The sequence below is a fragment of the Panthera tigris genome, chromosome D3 (genome assembly GCF_018350195.1).
Source record: "Panthera tigris isolate Pti1 chromosome D3, P.tigris_Pti1_mat1.1, whole genome shotgun sequence".
In the NCBI taxonomy this organism is placed as follows: domain Eukaryota; kingdom Metazoa; phylum Chordata; class Mammalia; order Carnivora; family Felidae; genus Panthera; species Panthera tigris.
The window spans coordinates 65,267,072-65,281,825 of NC_056671.1; the positions used below are offsets into that span (position 1 = coordinate 65,267,072).

Consider the following 14,754-nt stretch of genomic DNA (forward strand, 5'->3'; position numbering starts at 1 on the left):
ACTCGGAGCCTCAGCCAACTCACCAAAGCTAATACTGTATGAGGAGCATATAGGGTTGCCATTTCTACCAACACACTAATTGCCAATAATCATGGCCAACATGACTGTGCTCCAAGTAGTGCCAAGTCTTTAATAGTTAATATTTCATTTAATCCTCCTAGTAGCCCTAAGAAGTGGGTTCTATATTATTTTCTCCATTTCCAAATGAGGATAATAATTCTTAGAGATGTTTAGTGGCCTGCCTAAGATCAGAGGTGGTCACTGATGGAGCTGGGACTTAGACCCTGGCCTCTGACTGTAAGGACCTCACCATCCCTGTGCATGTGAGGTCACAAAGGATAGAAGTTCAGGATGGGAAACAGTCTGGCTACAGGTGGTAGGAGTCGCTTGCCATTACACATTAATCAATGTGGGATCCCTTCTCTGCTCTGCTTGATGGATTATTTGCTTGGTGGCTATGCTGAGACATAGCCTGGATCCTGGAAGCTTTGGAGGTAGGGTTGGGCTGAAAAGAAAATACGGAATTTTTCTAGATAAAATAGGAAGAAGGTATTCCAAGTGTGAAGTTTCCATGGAACAAGTATGGATGTGGACATTGTGGTGGGAAGATGAGGCAAGACTGTGGTTGGAGGGAGACAGGAGGCACTGAGGAGGAGCATGGGTTTGGAGCCAGGTAGAGCTGGGCCCCCAACCCAGCCTTACCAAGTCCATGGACAAGTCACAACTCCTTTCTCCTCATCTGTAAAGTGGTACTATGAGAATGATTATGGTGAAAAAATTTTTTAAAACATATTGAATTCTACAACAATGCCAAAAAAAAAAAAGCTTTCAATAAATGGTAGCTGTAGTTTTTAAATTGCTTTTGTGATTGAGGAGTGAAAGCATGTCTAACTCCGCAGGGAGAGTGATCATTCCTACCTGGAAACTTTCACTTACCATCACATTGATCCCCCCTCTTTCTTCATCAATTCACCTGTGCAGTTATTTCATTGAAGGACACTTAACCCCTAACTGTGGAAACAAATAAAAGACATTCCTTTGATAGATGCTTTACTTTATATACGTATGTAGGTGTCTTGTCTCTCATCTGGACTATAAGAAAAGAAAAAGTCTTCTATCACTTGCTTGCATGCCTGAAACACTTGGAGAAAACCAAACACAATAAAAAGTCCTGGTCTTTGCTAATTGATAGTCAGGGAGAAAACTTAATCTCGGATATGGCTCTAATTTCCAGAAGTTTTCAGTGTGTGTGTGTGTGTGTGTGTGTGTGTGTGTGTGTGTATGAGGGAAAGAGAGAGAGAGAGAGAGAGAGAGAGATCAACCATCCCCTGATGAGACTTTCATGACCTGTCTTCACTAGAAGTTCTTCCATGGGAGGCAGCCATTCTCTTTCCCACTGTCCAGTAGGGACATAGATGCCTTCTCGAAGTTTCCATAAGGGCTCTGAAACTAAGCTGGCCCTGAGGTCGAGACGGGAGGTCATCCACTGTGGTCAGAGCCTGAGGCTGAGCTTTGGAGACTGGAAGACCCCCAAGACTTTGGGCTCTTCTGTGTTGGAGTCGAGCTCCATGGGGCAACTCTGGGGAAACAGGGCCTTTGTGAAATGCTCCTTTGATGAGAAGCATAATATAAATACAAATTGCTATTATGTCAGCTTCTGAGGAGCCACTTCAATCCATTTGGTCACCTTTGATTTTATTCTCCAATTGCTTTCCTTCTTCAAAAAATTTAATAAGAGCAAGTTTTCATCTGGCCTCAAGGGAGTAATTTATTTATTTAAAGTAATAATAAAGTTTCAGCATAATCCCCAGTTCCCAAGGGGGAAAGGGACTCTTTGAATGATTTATTTTTCCCATCCTTGAAGTGCCAGGGAGACCAAGTGGCTGCCGTGGTGGTGTCTCAGAGTCCACTGCCATGGCAACAGCCAGAGCATCTGGGGCCACTCAGAAGCAGGGGAATGGAAAATGGAGTCATAACTCTCTTCCTTCCCTCTTTCTGCTCTAAGTTCCTCCTTCAAGGAAACTGAAGGGTAAGTAGAATGAGGCCCCAAATCAGTTTTAGGAGCCAAACAGAAACTGTGAGAGCTAATCACATCCAGGTCCAACTTAGGCCCCAAGTGGAGGTCCACGAGGGGCAAGTCTGGGCAAATGGGTGGAGTACCTACTCTGGATTCTCTCTTCTCAGTGCAGAGTCCAATATGGGGCACTGTGAAGGGGAGAAGTGAGCCAGCTGCAGGACACAGGAAGAGTTTAGAAATCTCAGTCTTCAATGGGTGCTGAGGGATGATGGTAGCACTTCTGCTAGGAAAACCAGGGTTATTTGACACTTATCTGACAGTCATTGTTTTAATATTTTATGTGCATTATCTCATTCAGCATTTATATGAAGCACACACCACTGTGATTCCCATATTATAGACAAGTGAATGAAGCTTCTGGCAATTAGGAAACCGGGTCGAGGTTATTTGGTTAGTCAGTGATAGCTCCAGGATTTAAAATAAGGTTGGTTCCAAAATCCAAATTTGTAACCATTGTATACATAGCCTCTCAGGTTGGATTGCTTAGGGGAGGCTAATGAGGGTGGTTACATCAGTTAAAAATACTTTTGATTGCAAGTAATAAAAAACCTGATTCACAGCAACTTAAATGGGGAGTCGATTTTTCTTTCTTAGTAAGACTCAGGAGGTGGGCAGCTGCCGGTACACAGTCAACAGCTCAATTGGAGGGAGATTGTTCCCTTGCCCTTGCCCTCAGGTGCCATCACTTTCTTGTCACAAGAAGGCCATGCACCTCTAGACTTCACATCTGTATTCAAGGCAGAAAGATGGAAAGGAGAAAGGTTGGTGCCAGCCTGTTTCCTTCCAGCAGGTAAGAAAAATGCTTTTCAGGACAACTTGTCTCCAACAAAAGCAACTTCTTATGTCTCATTGACGATAAAGGGGTCACAAGGCCTCCCCTAGCTGGAAGGAAGTCTGAGGAAAGCACAAATTTGCCTTTCCAATCTCCATATTGGAAGGGCAAGAATGGCTTTTTGCAGCTGTGACCTGTGCACTGGATGGTCAGAGAGAAAGGGAAGATGCCAGAGAGGAAGGGTGCAGGCATGAAGATGGGAGGCTGGTCTATCTGGATCTGGTTTGTGCCAAGAACAGTGGGAGCATAATGGAAAGCCATCCGAGGCTCAGACTACAGTGAAATGTAAGTGCCAGTCCTGAAAGCCAGACTTCATCTTCATGGGTATGCACTATTGTTTCCATGCTTCTGTCAGCCACATTCTCTTGCTCCTACTTTAACAAGATGCATGTGTTAATTACTTCAATTTGCTAAATTTCAGAAAACTTGCCCCAAGTCTTGGGGCCAGGCCAGATTCCACAGTAGGAAAAAAAGGTTCTAGGTTCATATGTGAATAGATCCTTTGTGCTCCATTTAAAGTAGATTGTATCACTTTAAGCAGATAATGGAAAAATTCTTCTATAAAGAATGTCTCATCTTCTCATTGGGAATGTCCCTTCTATAAGACAAGAGAAAATCTGTCATTGATTAGAGGAATTAAAATAAAAGACACTGACAATAGGGGTTGTGTTGGGTGACAGGATATGGAGTGATTTATTATTATTATTACAACATTTTCTTTAAAGTTGAATTGTATTTTAGTAAAAAGAGAAGGAAAAATATTTAGGGTCATTGAAAAAGAATCTATTGTCAAGTTACCATGACAGCAGTTCTAGTAGGGACGATTGTCAATAAATGTAATTGTCAGAAACTTCTCTAGAGGGGGAGCTATTACCAACACCTCTGAGGATGAATTCTGGGAGACTTGTCTTGGCTATACCTTCATATGGGACACTCTCCCTCCCCTTCCTGCTACCATGTGAGGCCTACTGTGGTTTTTGGTTCTTTCAGACTCTCTAGGACTATTTTAGATGCTCAGTGACTCAGAGGTCATGTCCAAGTGACTGCCATAACCTCAGGACACAGCCTTTTAGTGTTCCTCATGGAAGGGAGGTTTTTTGTGTGTTTAAAAAAATTTTTTTTAATGTTTTTATTTATTTTTGAGAGAGAGAGAAAGAGGGAGCGCAAGTGGTGCTGGGGAGCAAAGAGAGAGGGGGGGAGACCACAGAGGCCAAAGCAGGCTTCAGGCTTGGAGCCACCAGCATAGAGCCGGAGGTGGGGCTCGAACTCACAAACCATGAGATCATGACCTGAGCTGAAGTTGGACGCCTAACCGACTAAGCCACCCAGGTGCCCCTGGAAGGGAGTTTTTTCATGAGGGTCTCTGATTTTGGCCCCCAAATCCTCTCAGTGAGGGGTGGGGTGGGAGTGAAGAGACACTCTTCTCAAAAGTCCAGAGTGTCCCTCACAGAACCCCCTCTTCCCTAGCATCAGGCTGCCTTTGACTCTCATCGTACTCTGATGTAAAATGCCACCCTTCACCTTTTTCTATAAGAAAGCCAGTGGCATTCACCACTCAGTGAGTTCAGGGCCTTGACAGATTCTTTGGAAGGCTTCAGAGAGACACCCCAGTGCATACAGACTAGTTCAGGCTGTCTCCCATGGATGCTGCATTTCTCAGACCCCACCCCTTCGGTATCCAGCATTCCTGTCATGTGATGGTCCATGGTCATGCAGCCCCTGAGCCTGTGGCCCAGTCTACCTCTCCAGTGGTTCCTAAAGCTGAAAGCAGGCCTGGTGGGCCAGCTGGCCTTTCCCAGCTCTCACATCCCCTCACCACCGTCACCACATCTCCCAGGGCAGAAATCACGGAAACTGCTGAAATCTGGTGTCTGGATACTCTCCAATTTTTAGCAAGACTGTTTGGTTTGGCATACACATGTTTCCTGAGCGTCTGCTCTGTGCATTATTGGCCTACAGTCTTTCCAGAAAGCAGACAAGGCATGTATCTCCAATAAAAGAAGTTCAGGAATGCATTACTTGACCTGACTGTTCATTCATTTATCAGTTTCTTCTCTAGAAACCCCTATGCTGAGTTGGGCCCTAAAATAGGTGCTGGAGATACACACAGATAGAACCCAGTTCCTGCCTTCTGGAGGATTAGAAATCAGGAGTTAATAACTAAGGAGTTTAATGTTGAAGAAAAAATTCAGAATTTTAGAGGCGAATAATCAGTATAGATCTCCTGAGACTCAAGCCAGTGATTTTTCCCATAGACAAGACTTTTTAAGAAATAAATGCCTTTTCTCACTGCTTTCCAATTCTTGCTTTCTTGGTAGATCAGGTAAAAAGCTGAATGGGTTCTACCATCTCATTCCATGTAGAAAACTTCTATAGCTCCCATCTACCTACAAATTAGAACCCAGTGCCTACCATGGTCAGAGCTTTGTGATTTATTTTGAACCTGTTTTTCCAGCCTGTATCTCCTAGTACACCCTCTGGCACTGTACGTGATGCCAACTCATTCTTCACCTTCCCCCAACCATAGTGGTGTCCCCATGCCATTCTTCACATAACTCCTCCACATGGTGGTCTGACTAGTCTCTTCACTCAAAACCCTACTTACCAGTTCAAGGTCCAGCAAAATCTCCCATAATCTAGAAAGTTGCTGCTGGGTTCCCAGGTGAGATCTTTCAACCCTATGGAGTGAACATGGTTTCAAATTCTAGATCTGCATATATTTGCTATATAAACGTGGGCAAGTTAGTTAATACCCCTGTGCCTCAGTTACCACATCTATAAAATGGTATCAATAATAAAACATATCTCAAGCATTACACAAATGCTCTTCACTGTTATTTAAGCATTATTATTATAACCATTATCATTATTATCGATGTTACTGACTTATCTCACTTTTGCAGAATTTATCCCAGATGTCCTTAGATTGTCATGGTTTCTCCCTTTGTTTCTACTTTGTTATTTCATGAGGTCTGTGTTAGTTTTCTATTGCTGTCATAAAAAGTTACTACAAACTTAGTGGCTTAAACAACACAGATTTATTACCTTATAATTTTTCAGGTCGGAGGTCCAACAAAGGTCAAAATTAGGGTGTTGGCACAGTTGTGTTTCATACTTGAAGCTCTGAATCTATTTTCTTGCTTTTTCTAGCTTCTAAAGGCCACCTTCATTCCATGGCTTGTGGACTCCTTTTCCCAGCCTCAGAGATAGCATGATGGTATCTCTCCAACCATTTTTCTGTAGACATACCTCCCTCTCTGACCACCATCAGGAAAGGGACTCCAGCTATGTAATTAGATTGTACCCACCCTGATAGGCTAATCCAGGAAAGTCTTCTCATCTCATGGCTTTTAACTTTATCATATTTACAAAGTCCTTTTGCTAGGTAAGGTGGCATATCCACAGGATGTGGGGATAAAGACGTAGATATCTTTGGGAGGCATTCTTTTGCCTGTTGCAAGATACTTGAAGACAGATCTCCTTTTCCTCAACTATTCCTTATGGGGCCTGGCATATGAAAGGCTTTTAAGAAATGTTGAACTAAATCCAATCCTCACAGAGAGCCAGGGAAGGAGGACTCAAAGAGAATTTTGAAGAATCTGTTGTTTTCCAGAAAATATATTCCTAATGTCATTTGTGCAAATTATTGGAATAAATTGTTATGTGTTAATACCTCCGGCAGGAAAAAAAAATTTTTGAGCCCAGGTTGCAGTTATATTAAATATTTAACAAAAACAAAGTAAATGTATTGGCATTAAGTGCCAAAGCCCAGGGTGTTTTACAGTTATTCTACACAGACTCATAGGTGTCATAGAGTAGAATGGCATTGCTATCCAAGCATCACAAAGTAAGGAACCAATAAATGTACAGAGAGTCTAAATAATCTGGCCAAGGTTGCAGTATAATGCAGAGGCACAACTGAAATAATAAAATCTTGGTATTCTTATGATGATGGTAGGCCTTTCTCAGCTCATGACCCTAAAAATCCTTTCTTATCTCAAGCCAGTATACTCTGACCTTTGTTTTCTCATTACTCAAATTATGTCCAAGTCATTGTCTTCACAACATCTTTGGCATTTTCTCCTAATATGGCTATAATTTAGATGAAATAGCAAATGATGTGACCAATAACAGTGCAGGAGAGTGGGGAGCCAGTTTGAAGAGTGGTGCACACCTCAGTTATGTCATGCTGTGGGGTGTACATGGGGAATTAGGTCCTTCATTCACTAAGTAGTTATCGAACATCTAAGTGTTGTGAGTTGCCCAGTGAATATCCAGGGTGCAGCTACTGCCCATGTGGAGTTTTATAGTGTGGTAGTGAAGACAGTCCTTCAAATAATTGAGTACATGTCTCAAGAGTGTTACCAAAGAAGAAACATAAACTTCTCTGGGAAGAAGCAACAGGTGAAGCTGGAAACCTCTAACATAACACCTTGAGAACCAGGCTGAAGGATTTAAACTAGGAGCCCAATGTAATAATAAAAAACACAAAATGCTGAGAGCTTGGACCAGGACTGAACCTGCAGGTACAGAAAGGGAAGGATCAATGAGGTCATCATAATAACACATCTCAACCCATGTTCTAATTCTTTGGCATTTCAGTGTCCATTTAGAGATGTGGAAGAAACAACCAACTTGGATTCCAGCTTTGGAGACCCATTTGGCAAACCCAGATCCACCAAGCTAACACTGTAGACAATATCTTTGGGACCCAATCAGGAGACTATATTTAAATATATTCTAGGCTGTCACTTTTAAAATCTGTTCCGTTTAATTGGTTTAGTAACCAAGGTCTTTAAAGAACAGTCAGCTAGCTCCAGGCTGGATGTCATGGAAGATGCTGTTAAGCAGCCGTATACCCACTTGTGAGGCACAGCCATGAAACCACAAAAGGATAAGATAATTTAAAAAATTATCAAGTGCCAAGCTATGTGGAAGAGGCTACCAGTGCTGTGTGGGTTTAGGAGGGGTTCTATGAAAGGAGAGGTTGCAGGTTGACTTCCTACACAATTTTCCTCCAACTTAAATGGCTACATGAGATTTTTAATACTCAAAATGCTTTATTTTTGGCTAGACATTTTCTTCTTGCATCTGTCTTTGAAACTACAAGAAGGGTGCCTAGGTGGCTCAGTCAGTTAAGCATCTAATTCTTGATTTGGGCCCAGTCATGATCTCATGAAGCCCCACATCAGGCTCTACACTGACAGCATGGAGCCTGCTCGGGATTTCTCTCTCTCCCTCTCTCTGCACCCCTCCACCCCGACTCACACTCTCTCTAAAAATAAAAAAAATAAACATTTTTAATTTAAAAAAATCCACAAGAAATGTTGGATCCCCTTAGTTTCATTCTACTTTCCAACAACTTTCTCACATGGAGAGTGGTCCAACAGCAGAATCTGCATATTGGAGGGGCAGGAAGTTCCTGTATGTCAAGAGGCTCAAACAGAACCTGAGTGACCATCTTTCTGCCATGTTGTGGAAGGGATTCCTGTGTGTTTCAGGAGATTCCACAAGTTGACCTCTTATGATCAGCTTTCTCCTAATCTAATCTCACCTGCCTGGCAAAAGCATGTTACTGGGATGCTGTCTTGTTCACGGCAAACTACCCCCTCCCCAAACCAACCTGTTGATGTACAGATTATGTGGTTCTTTGCTCCTGATGAGTGGGTGTCTTTTTGTCTTGGTATGGATGAAAGTGCAGCATTGGAATAAACCAAACACAAACCTCCCCTGTTTCATGGTTTTGCTTTAGGATCTGTGGTCATGCAAAAGATTTATGAAGAAAGGACAATCTATGTGACTCAAGAGAAGCAAAGTTAAGCTGTGATGGGGCCATATGTTTGTCATGACTCTAAGTTTGGCTTACTGGCCTGATTTTTGTTAAGTGTGTCTTAGCCTTATTGCCTCTTGAGGTTGTCTTTACATTTTTGGGAAAGTGCTCTTCACTCTCCACCCACCCACTGCCCCACCTAAAAGCATTTCCCAAAAGCTACAGTGCCTTTATGCAGTAAAGTGGAATTGTTTCTTTTCTGTAAAACACTGGCTTTTTCTGCTTTTTTGGAGTAAGGGGTGAATTTAAAGCTACCTATCAGAAAAGTGAGAAATTAGCTCATTAGGAGAATGCAGGCTTAATATTAGATAAAGAAAGGCTATCTGACATATTCATTGTCTAGACTGCTTATGGCCTTCCAGGCATTATCAGAGGTAATTTCTTCACATTATACCTCTGGCCAGAGTCAATTATTCTCTCTGTTTGAAAAATTAGGAAAAATTAAGTGCTGATTACTTAGATAAATTCCTTCATCTGCTCAACAGTGCTAGATTACTCAAGAAACTCAGTGTAATTGTACATACAGTCCTGGGCTGAGGATCTGGGCCTTGGGCACCAAACACCATTGACCTAAAATATCTACAAAGGGCTCATGGTGAACTCACTAGGTAAGGCAGCATCTCCTACTCTGTATAGTATGAACAGATGTTGGAAGATTACCATTTGTGTCTTAGAGTATTCAAACACTATACTTCAGTGGATTTATGTATTGGTCATCTTATAAGTCCTTGTTCACACAAGACATTCTATGACTAAAAAAAAGAAAAGAAAACCACTGACTTTAGTCTGTCTACCTCATTGACATTTAGGAAAGTGAATTCCAGAGTGTTTAAGTGGCTTCAGAAATATACAAAATTTTGGAGGAAAAAGATAAGGGAGCAGCAATTATTTAAGTGGGAGATGGATATTGTATATTAGTTATACTGTCTTTGTAACTACTTTCATTCATCTTTCCATTCTTTTGGCTTCGTCTCTGTGTTTGCATCACAAATCAAGCATGCTCTGTCCCTGAGCTCCCTCAGAGAACCAATTTTTATTATCTACTGCCTTTTGGGAGGACCTACCTGCCTAGAAGTCAACCCAGAGTTTCTAGAACCAAACTCTGTTTCCAATGGAATGCATCATTTATATAGAAATTCCTTGTATTTATCAGTTAGCTCTTCTTTTTTTTTACTTTTCAAAATGCATGTTCTCATCCAATGCCTTATTTGATCTTTACAACCTCCCAGTTAGATAGATGAAGATGTTAGTAAAGCACATTATACATTGAGCAAAATAACTGGAAAGGTAGAACTTACTTTTTTTACTGAGAGAATTTATCTGCTATTTCACTGTATAGGTGGGTACAGAAGGTAACTTTGGAACCCTTTAAATTTGCCTCTTTTCTGAACAGAAAGGTGGTCCCTCCCAATTAGGCAAATGTAAAATGTGAAGGGGATAAATCTTTGCACCCTTTTGTTACTCTGTAGTATGTTTAGCTGGAGAAGAGATGAGTGAGTTTACACAGGTGCCAAGGGATCCCCTGGGAGGCTCAGATTTTAAACATCCCCTTTAGACCATGTATATTAGCTTGGAGTGGGTCAAATGTTATCTCTTAGTAAGAAAGACTTTACCTATCTGGAAGTATTGCTCTGGTCTTCACCCCAGGCCCTGGAAGTCTTGGGGGAGAGCCCAGAAATAGTGCTGCTGGGCATGGGTGTGTAACCACTGACAGCCTAGTAGTAGGGGGTCACAAATGAGGAGACCCTCCTCCCACAACCTATCACAGGATCTGAACTCTTAAAGGCATCATCTCATCCATAGAAAGAACACAGGGGACTCTGTGGGGTGGGAATCTTTTTAACAGCAGTACCTGTGGTAATAACAGAAACAAAGGCAGCTCAACTGGGGACCTTTAATGGACACATCAGTCTCCTAAGTTTTCCTGACACTTGAATGAAAACTGGCCCATTGGCAATTCTTGGATAATTAAAGAAGAATCCTCAAGAGGAAGACACTATACTCCTTGCTAATATGAACACAGAAGATCCTCAGGACGGTGTTTTTGATTTCCTATGGATGAAGTATAGATGAGATAAGGTGTAGGTTCCAGGTGACAAAAGTATAAGGACTTTGCCCAAGGTCACATGGCAGCCCAAGGCCCCTAACCTCTTTTCCCAGCTTGTTGCTAACTCATCAGTCGGGACAGTGTGCTCAGTTCACTCCTAATGACTCTGCCTTAACCACACACCCCATTTCTCATGTCTGTGAGTGGAAATGTGACCTTGGAGTGGTGGCAAATCATAAATCCTCTCGAGCTTTTCTCTTGCCCATGCATTGGCTGTTTCCCATCTAATTTTTCATATTGTTAGGGACAGTTCTCGGAAACCATTAGATGCATCATCTTAGGGCCCTTAAGCACAGCCCTGGAATGCAGAGAGCTCCCGTCCTGCTTGTGGGAGTCTGGAGGTAAAAGATGATTCTCCTCCAGCCCTTCTCCTAGAAGCTGACAGCAAGACCAGGGGCACCTTAAGGTTTCAGCACAGGCTGAAGGGCCCCAGGGAGTGCATTGTCCTGGCTCCTGCAGACTTCCATTGTGGTTATTAGTATGCATGATAATGGCAGTTTAGTTCTTTTCCCTTGAAGATAGCTTTTAAATTTGCTCTGTTGGCCTCTTGATGAAATAGCTTCATGCATATTAATGACATCTTTTATTTACTGAGCAGCACCATTAAGCACTTTGAAATACCAGATTCCACCCAAGGTCTCCAGGGAGACAAACCAGTGTCTCTAGACTTACTGAATGAATGGGAAACTGAGGAAACAAAAAAAAGCTCAGTAACTTCCTGAAAGCAACACAGAAAGTCCCTCAACTACGTATGCAGTCTGTCTAGCAGGTGGTTATGGTCTTGACTGGGTAGCATTATACTGGGTTTCCTGCATGCCCATTCATTCTTATAATAGGCTTTTATTGAGCACTTGCTGTTTGTATAGCACCTTACGGGGCACTGAGTGAGGGGGGCGCAGGAGGTGAATATAAGATACATGGAAAGCCATCCCCTGTTCAAGGAACAGTTAGGCCCCTGGTTATCTGAGAGAGACGTTAGAGTACAGAAAGCCATGTCAGAAAGTTAAGATGGCACTGTACTGTTGCAGAATTTGAGGGCTTACTACCCCAAAATGCCCATTCTTCTTGACTTAATACTCCATTTCTAAGAGTGTAAGCATCGGTAAAAATGAGGCAGATTCAGATGACTTGGGAAAAGATGTTCACGATAGAGCATTAAATGGGGAAAAAATTCTGCAGGCCAAAATTTTATGCTAACTATGTGTGTATGTTTATGGGATTATAGGCATAAATTATGCATGTAGGCAAGTAGATAGAGATAGAAAGATAGATAGTCAGATGGGACTTAAGTAAGAGAGAGTGGAGAAAAAGAGAGAGGCAACTAGAGAAACAGGAAGACTTTATATGAAACTAATAGCAATATGGGGGGTGGGGTGGAAAGGGTCACATTCTTGGTTTGTATTTCATATAATTTTCTGAAGTCAGATTCGCAGTGACTTTTTTGTTTGTGTTTTAGTATTTTAAAAATAAAAATGTTCAAAAGTAGATACCTAAAAGGCATAGTCCCCCACCTCAAGGGCCTTACAACCCACATAGCATAGAAGCATTAACTACATGATCAGAAAGACTAAAATGAAGACACTCCTAGTTCATGAGGAGTGTTTTTTTTGAAAAGGTGTGTCTAAGATAAAAAGGCCACATGTTGAAAGAAAGTTTCCCGATAGGAACATTGACCAAGGACTTTATTCTTTCATCTCTACAGTGGTAGCTGCTAATGAATTGCTTCTTTGGTTCCCGGTGGTACAGTCAGCTCTATGTACCTCTGGAGCTAACCACCAGCCGGCCCCAGATCCTCCCTAGGTAGGAAAGTGTTGGACCCGCCTTTCTAGGCCTCTATTCCAATCTTGCTTTACCAGAAGGTCTGTCCAGGAGGTCTGTAGGTGTAAGAGGACTGATATAGCTTCTCTGATTTAAATTTTCCTTGGAACTTTGAACTTTTTCAAAGCGAAGACCAAATCACAGGTAATATACCAGAAATTAACTTTGCACTATGTGTGTTTGCATCCCACAACAGGACCCCAAAGGTGGCAAACCCATGGGGTGAGGAAGGCAAGCAAGGCTGACAGTTGGCTCAGTCACCTGCTGTCATCTTTTTATGCAGTGGCTCCTGTTACTTATGAAAATCATGATCTTCTGGGCAGAAACACATGTGATCTTAGTAAAAATTCTAAGTAAAAAACATATGCAGGGGGGGTGACAAAGGCACAGAAGGGTGCCTCCTCATTCTGACAGGAAAATCTAGTATGACTTGACTGAGGAGGAAGCATGCTAATTCTGGAAGGATTGGATTTTGATTAGCAGAGAAAGTAGAAAGGGTATTCTAAAAGAAGAAATATGGAATAATGCAACATTCAAATAGCTGCTTACACTTATATAGCCCTTAGTCTGCCAAGTGCCATTTACATATATAGAATAAATTAATCCTCATAACAATCCAGTGATGTAGGTATTGCTATTATACCCATTTTGTAGATGAGGAAATTGAGGCACAGGAGCTAAGTAATTTTCCTAGGGTCCCAGAGGGAGTAAGTGGTACAACTGAAATTCAAACCAGGGAATTCAGCTCTAGGGTATAGCTCTTGACCTCTCCAAATGTTTTAGTAGGTAGAGAAATGATGGAGTGCAGGGGAAGGAGTGCTGGGAACACTCAAAGTGAAGTGCTGGTGCACAGACCAGTTACTCCCTGGTGTGGTTTGAATGGAGGCAGTCACCTTGAAAGGTAAAATGCTCCAGTGTGGTTTTCCCAGGATGCTGAAGAAAGGATTGAGGACTTACTCTGAAGGACGGGGAAGCCACTTGACATGTTTTCAGAAAAGACAAGGGAGGACAGGAGAGGCAAGGGGCTGGAGATTTGGAGCCAATTAGGCAGGAGATGCTGAGGGCCTGAGTTAAAAGGGGTCATCTCAATTAGAGAAGAAGTGGACATGAGGATCTATAGATGGAAAATGACCTTCCCTTTGTTTCCACCTCCCTGCCAGGTCCCTGGTAAAAAGTGAATGGCAGAGATGGAGGTGCCAGCTGAGAACAGGTGATAACCAACCAGTAGTAGTGTCATCTTCAAACCATCCCCTGGTTTACTGTAGGCCTCAGTTCACTTATTTGATTTTCAGAGCAAACATGCCTCATTAGCAACCTCTCCCCATACTTTCCCTTGCTCCGGCTTTGAAACTAGAAAATGGTCCTACGTGTCTGAGAAAGTATGTCAGAGCACCTCACGGCACAGTAAAGCCTGAAGCAGCCATCACAATTTTGGCTTCTTCAGGTCCAGGTCTGGAGGGAGGCAGCTTGGACCATTTCCTGAGGGGTTTGGAAGCAGATGACGCCAAGCCCAGGCCTGGTTTGCTCTCCTCCATTTGTAAAGTCCTCACACTGTAAATTGCAGACATTATAGCCGGGCACTCTCTTTATGGCTTACTTTCATCCTGAAATGTTCCCGTGCTACATTTTCATGTAACTTATGCACCTCGAATGTTGTAAAAACTGCCGTAAAAGTCAATATAAATGCAATAATGTCACGTCAGTCAAAGGCAGCAGAGCAGCCCTTTTGAGCAAACAATTGGGAAAACTAGAGGGAAAACTCAATTGCTCCATGTTGCAAATTGATTAAAGATATGAATCAGAAAATTAAAGGGCTTTTGGAGTTTAGGTTATTACTAACTGCTTTACTTTATGGAGCAATTACTTTGATTCTATCTCGAGTCCAGTAAAGTGACTGCTAGCATATGGCAAGATGGGGCCCTGTGTCTTTCTTATTAATGTGAATTACTCAAGATCAGACTAAATGAATGCATACGTGCATCTTGGCCATGCAAGTTCATTTCTTAAGCACTGTATTTAAAATTATAAAAGAATAATTTATAGCCAGGGTCACATCTCTATTAGACTAAACTTGCATATTTTTCTCATCA

The 14,754-nt window shown here is 42.2% G+C and overlaps 1 protein-coding gene across 9 annotated transcripts in view; it reads left to right on the plus strand.

Annotated features, from left to right (window-relative positions):
- The first annotated feature begins 369 nt into the window (after positions 1-369).
- Positions 370-14,754, plus strand: part of SLC14A2 (solute carrier family 14 member 2) — a 424,168-nt gene continuing 409,783 nt past the window's right edge. For 8 of the 9 annotated variants that reach the window (XM_042962175.1, XM_042962166.1, XM_042962170.1 and 5 more), the window contains exon 1: positions 370-494. The gene's annotated coding sequence lies outside the window, so the exon portion shown is untranslated. Of the gene's footprint in view, positions 495-13,833; positions 13,875-14,754 lie in introns of those variants that run through there. The other variant, XM_042962169.1, reaches the window with a different exon arrangement.